At 31.8% G+C, this 13,607-nt stretch overlaps 1 protein-coding gene across 1 annotated transcript in view; it reads left to right on the top strand.

Moving 5' to 3' along the window:
• Positions 1–461: 461 nt before the first annotated feature.
• Positions 462–13,607, top strand: part of LOC119828803 (protein sidekick-1) — a 199,091-nt gene continuing 185,945 nt past the window's right edge. The window contains exon 1 of the mRNA XM_038351068.1: positions 462–747. The gene's annotated coding sequence lies outside the window, so the exon portion shown is untranslated. The remainder of the gene's footprint in view (positions 748–13,607) is intronic.

Below are 13,607 nucleotides of genomic sequence, written 5' to 3'. Positions count from 1 at the left end.
GTTTCGTTCGCGTGGTGGACGGTTTAAAAGAGGCATTTATTATTCGCTCGCATTAAATGACAATAAGTCATAAGAATCATGCAATAAAATCGCTCGTTGCGTCGTGAATAAATGGCAAACAAACAAACCCACTTTCGAATTTATAATAGGACTGGTTAGGATTAATCTCTGTAATCCAATTTTCAATGTTCAATATATTTATAACTGAATATTAATCCCGAATCTATTTAGTATTTCATAGTAAGCCGATTAGTACTACACTTTTCCAAAATCGCTTCAAAATAATAAACAGTACTGCACTGCGTGTGAATTAGACTCAAAATACACAAAAGCTCCGCACGTGAAGACGGGCTTTAAAATCGTAAGAATATTATATTGTTCGAATGTGTGCGCGCTTTGTGTCTGTGAGCGTGCCGCTGCAGGTATCGGCGCTCAGTTCCCTTCTGCCTGCCGAGCAAGAAGCGTGTAATGTAAACTCATTGTCTTTACGCCAGAATTCGCCGCGTTCCCGTTCGAATGTTCGATATTTGAAAATTTGAATTTCGAACAATATATGTTTCTTTTCCCATTTTATCTGTGATTTATGGAATTCTTTTTTTAATTGTGACCGGATTGCGGATTTTGCAGTGTTGTGATTGTAATTGTGTATTTGTGTGTATCGAATTGGAATTGATTGTAACGAAATTAGTTGGTGTAAAAACTAGTGCTTGTGTTAAGTGCGGTGTATTCATAAGTCGTATTGTTGGTGTAAGTACACAATTTTAATCGTAGTTATTAAGTATATAAATAAAATTGGTTTGCATCGATACAAAATAATAACGTTACAAATACATATGTGGGAATTTGTATTCGTTGTATTGTATTTAAAATACATATTGTTTAAGGTGAAAAAATACAGTCATTATATATTAAGACGTAAAAAAGATGGAGCACGTTATTACATATGCACTTTTTAAATATTACATCAGTAAAAAATCAATAACATTAACATGCGATAAATCTTTTTACATTTTTTATTCTGTAAAATAATAATAAAGAGGCCGATTGCGATACTTTTGAATATTTTTTCCCTACCCTGAGTTTATTTCGGCTCTATTATTATTTTAAATAAATGCTTCAATTTAATTGCGCGTGGTCATTTGTACAAAAATAAATGTTTTCACTTGAAACTAAATGTTCATCGCAATTTTAGCCTGATATAAATTTTAGCTTTATTTTGTTATAATTAAGGTTCATTATTTAACAAGGTTTACTAACAGCAACATTATATTATGATTATATAGCACTCGTATATAGTATCTAAATAATTCTTGATTTAGATATGACTTTTAAAGTGTTATTAAATCTACCGTTTATAAAATAACGTGTTATTTATTTATTTACATATTAATTCGTTTATTTGTAATCCAACAGCTTGGGCTAGGCCGTATTTAAAAGCTTTTGGAAATTTGTATTGAAAATTAATATGGGAGTGTTTTATGTTTTTAACCGACTAGAGCTGGGTCATAATCTTTACTTTAGTTACAGTTACATAGAGGAACCGTGGAGGCGTGCTTTTAAAAGAATAAATATTTATAATGTATAAATGTTAATTATAATGTAACAATGCCATCAATTTAAATTAATTCGATATGAATTAAATATGTATCGAATGAATTATATAAGCTTTGTAAATTATTTGATTATATTCGCTGTATATATGTCTATACAACTTATATTTCGTTAATCTTCTTTTTCTTCTTATATATAAAAATAAATTGCTGTTCCTAAGTCTCGCTAAAACTCGAGAATGGCTTAGCGGATTTTGATAATTTTAATTTTGATTCATTCGTAATAGTCCAGGGAAGGTTTAAAGGTAAGAAATATAAAAAAAAAATGTATCACCAAAACTGTGTCTGCTTGATAATATTATTCTAACGTGTATATAGATACTATGGAATTTCGACAATTAATAATTTCTCTAAGTTATTTTTAATTGGGAAAACTAGTTTGTTTTTTATCATTCAATGCATTAACTACTCATTTAAACCATTTTTCACATATCATAGTTACAAACTATCATAAACGTGAGCAACACCACAGACAGACGCTAGTTTCACATGTATTTATGTATAACACAACCGTTTCAATATTGACTAACGTAGTTAACATACTTTGCCACCCGTCTTTCACTAAAGCAAATAGTGGATAGACATTTCATTGATTTCGTATGATATAGTTTCATAGATATTTACATAATGTGATAGTGAATATGAAATGATAGTTATATTCGTTTCAGCAATTAAAGTATAAAATTTCGTGATGATGCGTTTACACATTCGTGTAAATAACGAAGCGATTAGCGAGGTGAATAACGAAAGCTCATAAGTAAACTGAACTCGCGTTTTACCTGGATATTCGTGTTTAGAGCGGTTTTTCGGATATAATCAAAGGGAAGATGGATGTGGAAATAGACGGTTTGCGTCCTTGTATACGAATATTGCGTCCAGTAACGAGGCGAATGGCAAATAGGAATGTGTAAATGCACTATAGGTCTCAATTTGTGTACATATATATAGTATAGTAATTTCAAAATATTTTACATAACAAAGTCTATTATTATATTATTTACTATTCTATATTATTCTCCAAACTGCGTTTTTACCGGCTTGGACTTGTGATCGGTTTAGAAAAAGTAAATAACAATGGTACCATAACAATTTTCTTGCAGCAAAACTGCGAAAAACTGCTGGAAAACTGTTCCCGAAAGTTCTAGAATATTGATCATTCATTTTTATACGAAATTATTGTTTTAATCTGAAACGGTAGTAAAAGTTCGCTAAAGTAACAACTACGGTTCAACGCAGACCAGTTTAAATTTAACTTTAATTTCAAAAGTTCGTTCAGTTAGAAGTAATTAGAACTAACTCAGAGGATTACTATGAACTCAATATTTACGTTCATTCTCAAAAGTGTAAACAGGACAAAGTTATTAATAAAGAATCTTGTGTGAAAACTTAACTTTGTCCATAAGCATACACAATTAAGTCTAAGATACAAATTTTGAAGTACTAAAGACCGTAGTCAAATTGCCTAAATTTTCAATTGAAGTTATTACACATACATAAAAATATTACTATTTTTAATAAAAAATTACACCTCCTCCAAACGTGTCAAATCTAGATCAAATTTAAATAAGACCACATAGGAGGTACGCTTTGTAATGAAAAAGAATCATAAAAATCGTTTCACCCAGTAAAAAGTTATGAAGTGAGAAATACCAAAAAACAGTGGATTTCGTAACCTCCTTTTTGAAGTCGGCTGAATTGTCTTTACCTTTGGGGTAAAGCTAGATTAAAACTTTTTTTAGTGTTTTGATTAATTTTCTAGTATATGCAGTACGAATTTGCTGCTTTATCACTAGATGGCGCTGCTTGCAATGTCCGACTCTTATATTACAACTTTGTTCAATTAATTCACGAAATTATAATGTCACAGATTAATGTAATAAGGTAATATGCTACTGTTTATAATTCAGGGAAAGTAAAAGTATTAAAAAAAAAATAACTAAAATGCTTTATTGGACAATAACGAAAATACATATAATATAGACATAAATCTCGATTTCAACAGCTTCCTATTAATTAAATACAATTTGGCAGTATTATCGTTAGATATTTATTTTTGTATAGATGATGCAAATTCAAATATGAAAAAAATGTTCATCAAGAATATAAATTAATATCAATACATTGTAAGCTCAACTTTCGAATAGAAAGAAGGACATTTCGGAATTACATCGTTTTCAAATATACGATCAATTTCAACATTATAAATATGAAACTGGTAAAGAATATCAGTTGTAATCCTACTTCCTATTAATATTATGTGTTTGTTGCTCTTTCACGCAAAAGCTACTGAACAGATTGCAATTAAATTTGGTACGCAGATAGCTGCATAACTGGAATAACATATAGGCAACTTTTTATCCCGATATTCTTACGGGATACGGACTTACGCGGGTGAAACCGCAGGGCGCAGCTAGTATTCAATATCTATTTTCTTTTACTTTTTGCCACTATCTTTAGCATGTTTATGTTACAAGTGTGCTTACAATTTTTAGAGTTCCATACCTCCAATAAAAAATCGTAACTCTATTTGTATTAACTAGAATTTATAATCGCTTATAGCTGCAAAAAATTAAATTTATAGGTCAACGCGATCAAAGATGCTTATGTCGCATTTTTGCAATATCACAAGGGAATTGAAACCTATTTATTACCTAGGGTACTTACCGGTGGTCAAAAATTATAAAATTTAGCAAAAAAGAAGATTCTATAGAGCTGAATATATAAAGCAAAAAAAAAATACTGCAAAGAGAATCCATGAAAATGTATCACTAGCTTTCGCCACGGCTAGTTCCGCATACTTAATTACCTATATAATTAATGTTTTTTTATTAAAATGTAATGAAGCATCCACGCTCTTTCATCGTATATTTAATTTTGTCTAGCAAAATTATGTCATAAAAAAATGTTTAACCAAATTATAAAAAAAATATCATAAAAATGCTATCTGTAGTCTACATAGGTGAAGTTTGTACAGAACTCTGATAAGCGAGTCCAACTCTCACTTCGGTTTTTTCTTTATTTTTATCCTTCTGCAAATTCTTTTTATATCCTCCGAACATGTCATTATAAGCATATTATAAACTTAACTGAAGATATTTCATGAACAGGGTGTATGTTTGAAGGAATAACAATAAAAGTAGTTTTATTTAAAACTTTAACAATCAAAATATTATGTAAGAAACACAAAATAAGCCATTGCATGAATGGTAATGTATGGATTTACCTGTATGTTACATATTTATGTGACCTTTCACACTTACCTAGACTTTTCCTGGTCTTGAACCAAGTACCTATTATTATTATATTTTTTATGTGTGATAGGGAAGCGCTTGACTACCATCTCGCCTGCTGGTAAGCGTAGATGTAGTCTAAGATGGAGCGCGCTTCCATAGAAGGTACCTTTCACCCCTACCTTAGAAGATCCCCAGATTATACTCGTCAGGGAACACAGACTCAGGAAGCATGTTCCAATCCCTTGCGGTTCGAATAAAGAGCCTATACCTATTATCCTCGTTTCTAATATTCGTATACAGAGTTAACCACTATACAAAGGCGATCATAAGAGGATATTCATCAATAATTTCTTGAACTTTATCAGTCAACTATTATTTACGACCAAAAATAATATATAATGAATACTTTAAACCATTATAGATGTGGGTCAAGGTGAAACAGTTAGTTAACAGTGGATACGAGTAGGACCTTAATAACAATATAATGGTAGGGCGACTTAAATTGTTACAGAAATATCATTTGTATTCAGTAATGTAATCACGGTATTGCAAGGTCAAAATAATGGGCGTTATAAGAGAACTGACAAGAAAATCATTTTATTAATAGTACTTGTATATTTTTTTTTATTTTTTTATGTCATAGCGGGCAACTGAGCTGGTGGTTCACCTGATGGTAAACGATCACCACCGCCCATGAACATTCGCAAAGGTAGTGCCTCTGCGAATGCGCTGCCCGCTTTTAGTGGGTAAGGGAAAAGGAACGAATTCATGACAGGAAAGAAGGAATGGACTGGGACGGATGAGGAAAAGGAAATAGGCCTCCGGCTCCCCCACTCACCGTACGAAACACAGTGGCATGCCACTATTTCACGTCGGTTTTCTGTGGGGGTGTGATACTTCCCCGGTGCGAGCTGGCCCAATTCGTGCCGAAGCGTGCTCGACTCCCACAATATAATAATAAGTTGTGTATTTCGCCTTTATCATCATAGTTGGCTAAATAAAGAGTTCTAATATGTAAAGGCTTTAATTTTTATTTTGGTGAATAAATTTGAATTCCTACAAAACTGCACCTAATGCGTATGAAGTCTACATTCATAATTATTTTATTTCGCGTCTACATAAAATGTCTATAAACAGTTCTTTCGCCAATAGAAAGCCTACATTATGCCTCAGTATGTTATTTAATCCAAGAGAACTGGACTAAGTCGTGGCTGGAAGCTGTTAAATTAATTTAAAGCGATAATTTATATTCTGTACGATCACTTCACTGGAAACCTCGACCTCCAGGGTCTGAGTGTTTTACAAGCCACTTCAGTCACAGTATAGAAACAAAGGGCAAACTGTCACAAAAGATTGACATTCTTTTGAAATCGAATCAAAAATTTCCGGGAGGTTGTTGATGTCAAACTTTATTTAGTTAAGAGTTTGTTATATCTACGGAATTATCCAGTGCTAGAGTTAAAAAGTGTGAGACCAAAGCATTAATTTGATTACTTTAACCATAACAAAGTTCCAATTAAATCTACTTGCTCATAACATGCATTTGCTGCAATGGCCGAAGTCACATATTGTGGAGTAAACGGCATGCTTCAGAATCAAAACATTGCCCTGATATGCCATATCGGATTCGACCTACATGGGCTAGTTATATGGCATTTTATATTTTAATAATGATAATATAAAATGTCTAAAATTATGTTTATTGCAATTGTCGGTTGGATTTGATACTAACTTTAAGAGACCAGTTTTAATACAGATTATGATGTATCTTGTACAAGTGTGATTAACTTTTAAGTGCTTGTTTAAGTTACTCATAAAGTTATACGCACTTACAAACTCTCGCTTGATTCCCAACACGTCGCATCTCTAAGGCTTTTACATTGAGTCAAAGTTATATCAGTGGCTGGTATGAATAAACTAGCTAACCTCTTGTGGAAATCTAATTTGCCCCTGATTAGGATCGCCAGGATTAAATAATTTGCTTACATGAAATCTGCACGAGAACATTAAGACAATTAAGTAAATTCTATTTTTATAGCGGGTTTTTTGACGTGACAACGTCTTAAATTAGGTTGCGGCTCGGTGTCACTCATGAAAAAGTGTAACGCCCGGTAACGTTACGATGAGTCACCGAACTATGATCGGTCGGATGAATCGGCGCGTGCTTGTGTCTCTGTCTCTGTCTTTTTAGTAAACAAAATATATTTTCTATAGTTAAAATTTGTGCAATTCTTATTTTCATTCAATTCCTTGTTTCTATTGTGCAATTTAATAATATTCATATCAATAAATATTCTACCGAGAAAAAGACGTTGTCACGTAAAATCTTCGCCCGTAAAACCGACTTTACAGGCAACCATTTTTTTAAGTTTTATAAACTGTGGTTATTTCCATAAAGGTTTTGCTAGGTTTTCGATTATTTACCTTAAACATATAAAATTCCATCCAGATCGGTGCTGTATTTCACTGTGAAAGCGTAACATGCAGGACATATAAACACCAGACAGACTTTCGCTTCTGATATTGATATGTTTATTAATATGCGAAAATTCTTCCCATACATTGATTGAAAGATTCTAGTAAAAGTAAATATGAAATTAACGCTCTAATGTTGAAGTTCATAAATATATTGGCCGCATGTACTGGCTCGATCCCGAGTTAACGCGTCTTCTTGTGAGTACGGTATTTCGAATGTTCATTGTGCGGTTTTCTTTTAGTTAATTTATATCTTTCATCTATAATAATATGGGTAGATACGTGTTGAGTTGATAAATGAAACCGAAAGGTTTTAATTTGCCTTACTGAGAAACAGTACATTATATTAACAGCGCTAATAAGTATCCCAATAATGATGTAGGTATGGAATATCGTGTGCTTAAAAAAATTAAATATCTCTACCTATATATGTGATATCTCTTTTTGAGATTTATATGATATTTTGAGAAATATTCGGACACAGCTAACACTTTATTCTCAAAATAATGATCTTTATTTCAAGATTAACAATGATTCTCTCTAAACCACTTCAAATAAATCTGGTTGAGTTTGGAACAGAATACTAGAATGCAATTATATTTTTTGTTCTTGTAATGGCGAAGCAATTTTTGTGGTTGTGACCACAAAGTATCGTCTGTTTCCACGCTTTTTGCTCGAGTCCATTCGACCTAACAAGAGGTTTATTTTAGTAGTTTTTATATATAAATATAATGTTTGAAATGATGAAGTCTTACATCGTCTATATATTTAAGTACCATCTCTATAATTAAAATATGCGTGTTTATCTATCGACGCAGTTTGTTTAAATAAAATAAATTTTAGTTTTATAGAATTTTAATTTGTATGTTTATTTTTTTTATAACAAACATTTTCTAGTATTTTTGTTGTTTTGTATATATTATGCTAAGATGTGATATTATTCTTCATTATTGTGAACAATCCTAATTCCTACTAATATTATAAATGCGAAAGTTTGTAAGGATGTGTGTGTGTTTGTTGCTTTTTCAAGCAAAAAATACTGAACGTAGACTGCTGGACAACTGGAATAACATATAGACAACTTTTTATCCCAATATTCCTACGGGATATGGGATATTACGCGCGTAAAGCTTGCTTCTGTTAAAATTTGTTATGTATGCATTAAATAATTTAAATATAACTATATAAAATCTTACACACTTTTCGTTTTAACAAAAAATCAGTAAATACCTATATATTTTTACTTTGCCGTGATTTAATTCAACCAGCAAATTTCAATGGACTATTAATCAATGGAAATGAAAACACTGTAAATGCAAAGTCTAATATTCTAGAACGAATTCATTGACAGAGTTGAGAAAAAAACAAAGCTTAAAACACTTTTGTAAGATGGCGAAACATTTAAACGGATCTTAATGTAAATAAAATCTTCTGAAGGACTGAATAGCGATGATATATAAACAGAAAGGGGAGATTAAAATTTCTAAGAGGTTTAGGATTTGCCTGATATTAACATTCTTTTCATTTATATTTTATAATTTGCGTTTGGCAGCGATTAAATCGGAGATTAAATAATGCTTACGAAAGATCTCTCAATGGCTGCTTTATTAAGTTCAGTCGTTGTGTGCATTTTCGGTCCTTAATAACTTCTCTTTCTTCTCTAGTATCACGTCTTTAGTTTTATATAGCGTTAAAAGACCAAGTATTCGTTGACGCAAATGATTCTTGAAAATTTTCTTCGTGTACGTATGTATTTTAAAGTAAGGTAATTATGGCACATTTCTTTTCTATTTTATGAATTGCACTTCTTTATGCTTATTTTGATGACTAGCGAAGTTTAAGTCGTCGGTTTTTTTCCTAACTTTTTCTACAAAATGCCTTTCTACTAAAATGACCATAATTTTCTATCAAACACAAAATAATGCCAATCCGTTGAAAACTCACGGCGTCATTGAGTAATAAACTTAAAAAAAGTCGAATTAAGAATCTCCTTCGTTTTTAAAACGTTAAAAATCAATACCTATTTACAAAAACGCGTAGTCTGGACCACTAATTATTTGACGCTGGAACATCTCATTAGGGGATTTTACTTGTAAAGTTGATTGGTTCAGTCATCAGTTTTAATCCTTAATTACACGTACACATTAATTGTTACGATGTACAACTAAATTATAAAATAGCTTACCTTCTACACGCGGCTTCGCCTGCTTAGTCTCGGGATATTCCCTTGGGAATGTGATGTTTTACTCCAATAAAAAGTAGCCTATATTACTCTCTCTTTATTTATCTCCAGATACTAAAATCACACCATCAAATTGCTCTGTTGCGACATGAAAGATAAATCAGCAAAAAACACACACTTGCATTTATAAAGTTGTTAAAATCAACTTGTTACATCTAAGAGCGCAGAAAACTATTCATTGATGGAATCATATCAAGAATAAAAATTTCCTAATTGTGACGTTACCCTAAGAAAACTATTTACCGAATTCAGAACTACGAAAACTGCTGTATGTGAAAATATATACAAATACGCTCATCTATTTTAGGATGCATCCAGTTAAATAAGTGTAGAGCCATTTTTCGTTATTTGTGAAACGTCAAATGACTCGAAATTTGCGTGGCGCGTTTTAATAATAGTCTTAACGTGTTTAACAGTTTACATTTTTAATTCTTCAGCGTTGATGATTTGATGTGGCCTGGCTAAGTGAATATGTATCAATACGTCTCCTGTTTATAAACTGTATATTATTGTGGGAGTCGAGCACGCTTCGGCACGAATTGGGCCAGCTCGCACCGGGGAAGTACCACACCCCCACAGAAAACCGGCGTGAAATAATAGCTTGCTATTGTGTTTCGTACGGTGAGTGGGGGAGCCGGAGGCCCATATCCTTTTCCTTACCCTTCCCAGTCCTTTCCTTTATTCCTCTCATCAATCTTTTCCTAATCCCTTCCCAATTAAAGTTGGCAATACATTTGTAGAGGCGAAAGGTCTGCAATTGACCTTACGCCTCTTCAAATGTTCATGGGCGGTGGTAGCGCTTACCATCAGGCGACCCACCAGCTCCACTGCCGACTATGACATAAAAAAAAAATAAACAAATTGCGGGGATTTAGCTTTCTTTACCTGAGTGACGCGTTATTCCGAGTGACGTTTTCGAGAAAGCTTTTCACTTTTCAGTTTTTTATTAGTCTAAGCTATGTGCGTCTCTGAACTGTGATTTATTTTTAGGCGAATCGATACGCCCTTTGAACATCGTAGTGCTGAAGTTGTTATTTATAATAATATACAAAATACATCGTCTATTTGATGCTAAAGAAACAGATTGTATTAAATGAACATGTGTATATAGTATATAGTAATACCTAATTATCTTTGTCATTTGGCAAATATCAGAAACGTAGTTTTCACGGAACCTACCTGAAAATAGCTTATGTTAAATAGAGTAATATATGTTTCATTTAAAAAATGGCCAAGCTGACATAATAGCATATTATGTCATCTTATAGTAGCCAATCTTAATTCAAGTACCCCTATCGTCTTATAAGCTAGTGAATATATTATTTATATCACATTAATTTTTATATCTGTAGATATGTCTGATGGTAAGAAAGTGTAGGTGCAAATATGGATTTCAGTATGAAGGCTCAGAAATTCATGCTTACTTTGGAAGACCTTATAAATTAAGGGTAGATAAACATTTGTGACAGAATGAAGAGGTTTTCTGAAGAAAACTGCGTTCTTAAAACAAATATTAATTAGATACAAAAAATATTGATTGAAATCAATAAGCAATGACATATACATCAACAGAAGTTACAAAGAAAATATAAAAAATCCACCAAAACATAATAAAATCGGATTACGCGAAATTCCATCGCTATCTTAATGCTGTCGAATCTTCAAATAATAAAAATGTAATTAGAAGGTCCCTTCAAAGGTAATCTTTGGAGATTAATAGCTTATTTAGCGGTCCTCTGAATAATGAACATTCCGGAATCTGGGTATTTTCTTGTTTCCCTGTTTTCATGTAAAATGATTAAGTGAAGAGTGCTAGACCTGCTTTTGTGATTAATCCTATTATTTGGGGATGTTGTATTGATTCGACCGTGAAGCGCTTTCGAGCTTACGATTCTATGATTATTTCCTCTTCAAACGACTTAAAAAGGTTATAGATTAGAGAGATGTTTATTTGTATATTTATACATATATAATGCGAATATTCTTAAGTGAACTAAACTTCATTGCATTTTTAGTCTTCATAAGTTTTGACATGCACACAGATGATGCTTTGTTTTTGGATCTTTTCCCACATTTTTTTTTTAATATTTATTGTTTAAAATTTCAAAGCATTATAACTACCCATTTGTTTTTCCTTACCCTTCTCAGTGCCTTCCTTTATTCCTCTCGGTTATTTAAAGTAGATTGTAGAGGCGTAAGGTCTGCAATTGACTTACGTTCATGGGCGGTGTTAGCGCTTACCATCATGCGACGCACCATCTGCATTGGTGACGATGACATAAAAAAATCTACTAAAACCACGTATTAACACTACGCGTTCTTTATCACCAATAAACCAGACCATCTGATGTACTACAGCTCCCAATTATTTCATTAGAACCATTATACACGTCATAATCAATGCTTAAATTACCATAATTATCATGATAATGGTATCGGTAAAACACATGAATATTAACGAGCCGGTTAACATCAGCGTATTATTTTACATTTCAATTTATTTCGCGTTTAGTACACGCTTTCGTTTATTTATAGTCCGTTATTGTATTGGCCTGTAATCCATAAACATTATGTGACGACCAATCAGGCGGAATTGCGGTATAGTCTGTTATATTTGATGAGGGCCAAATTGATTAAAATTTACATTTAAATAGTGTATTTCCTTGCCATTAGCATCTAATATTTACTATTTTCTATCGTTTCAATTAATTCTGAAATATCTCAATATGTATTTGTAATTAAATTCTTCCGAATTGGCTTCACCGATATCTGTGGAATATTTAAAGGTCGTAAACTATTTTACACCCCTGTCATGGGCGATTCGACGGAACCCTGTTAGCTTAATCTAGTCTCTAGTCTAGGTTTATTAAATAAAGCTATAGACCCTATAAGAAATGATACTTCTACTAAAAAATATAAGTTTTGCAACACAGTTCTACTGTAAAAAATGTGTGAAATCTATGTAATACCAAGCCGGTTATTAATTTATTCGGTCTCTACTTAAGGGATTCTGTTCCAAGTTGTTACGTAATAAACTAAAGTTACAACATTCTGCAGATATCGTATCATTATCTACTAAAATCTATTATGTTTAAGATAAAAAAGTAACTATGTAACTATCTAGATAGAGACTCTTAATCTATTTAAATTATTCAGTGAGACAGTTTAAAATTTTAATATTAATATCAAATACTTTACTTGTTTCCCCATGTTTTTATGTTTATATTGACTTAATACCAATTTATTTGCTCTTACAATAGTCAGACAAAAAACACCACATTTTATCACATTATTCTCCTTAACGGATTGTTTTGTAATCGAATTAGATGATTAATTCGATTTCAAATGCCTTTATTAAACTAGGGTCCTACCTCGATTTTGCACGAGGTCAATAGCAAGCTGAGATTTTTTATAGGATAAGTTGTCCAACATTTAAGATCACACGCCACTTTTAATTAATAATTTAAATGAAATCATTTAAGAGACATTTGCATTTAATACCATTGTAACTATACTTTGGAATAAAACAGAAAAATCGAGATAGATAAAATTATCATTTAATGCTGCTTCATTTTTTCACTATTAACATGGTCCCTTGTGATACCTTTAATTATGATCATCTCATTACTGTGTAATTTGCGTTCAATGAAATTACTTGTGTTATCTAATGGCTTTGTTTGATACGGACACTTTAATTACAAAGTATATTGTTACGGGTCTTGGTGAATTTGTTTTATAGAATTGTTATCTGTTTATCTGGAGAAATGCGATTTTGAATCCAATGATAATATTCTAAAGGCTTGCTTTTGATTGTACTATTTCAGGTTTACAAAATATTGAAAGTCCGATTGTGTCGTTTATAATTACGGGAATTCATTTCCCGTAATTTAAATTTATAGGATTTGTATATTAAAGGTGAACCAACTATAACATAGCTTCAGCATCCATACAAATATTACGTAATTATAATTATTTCAAGTTATTCAAAGAGTTCCAACAGCATTTGAACCTTGCCATATAGAAAAAAATAATATATATATATATATA

This window comes from Zerene cesonia, chromosome 8, assembly GCF_012273895.1.
Source record: "Zerene cesonia ecotype Mississippi chromosome 8, Zerene_cesonia_1.1, whole genome shotgun sequence".
In the NCBI taxonomy this organism is placed as follows: domain Eukaryota; kingdom Metazoa; phylum Arthropoda; class Insecta; order Lepidoptera; family Pieridae; genus Zerene; species Zerene cesonia.
This window is presented reverse-complemented; position numbering and strand designations above follow the sequence as displayed.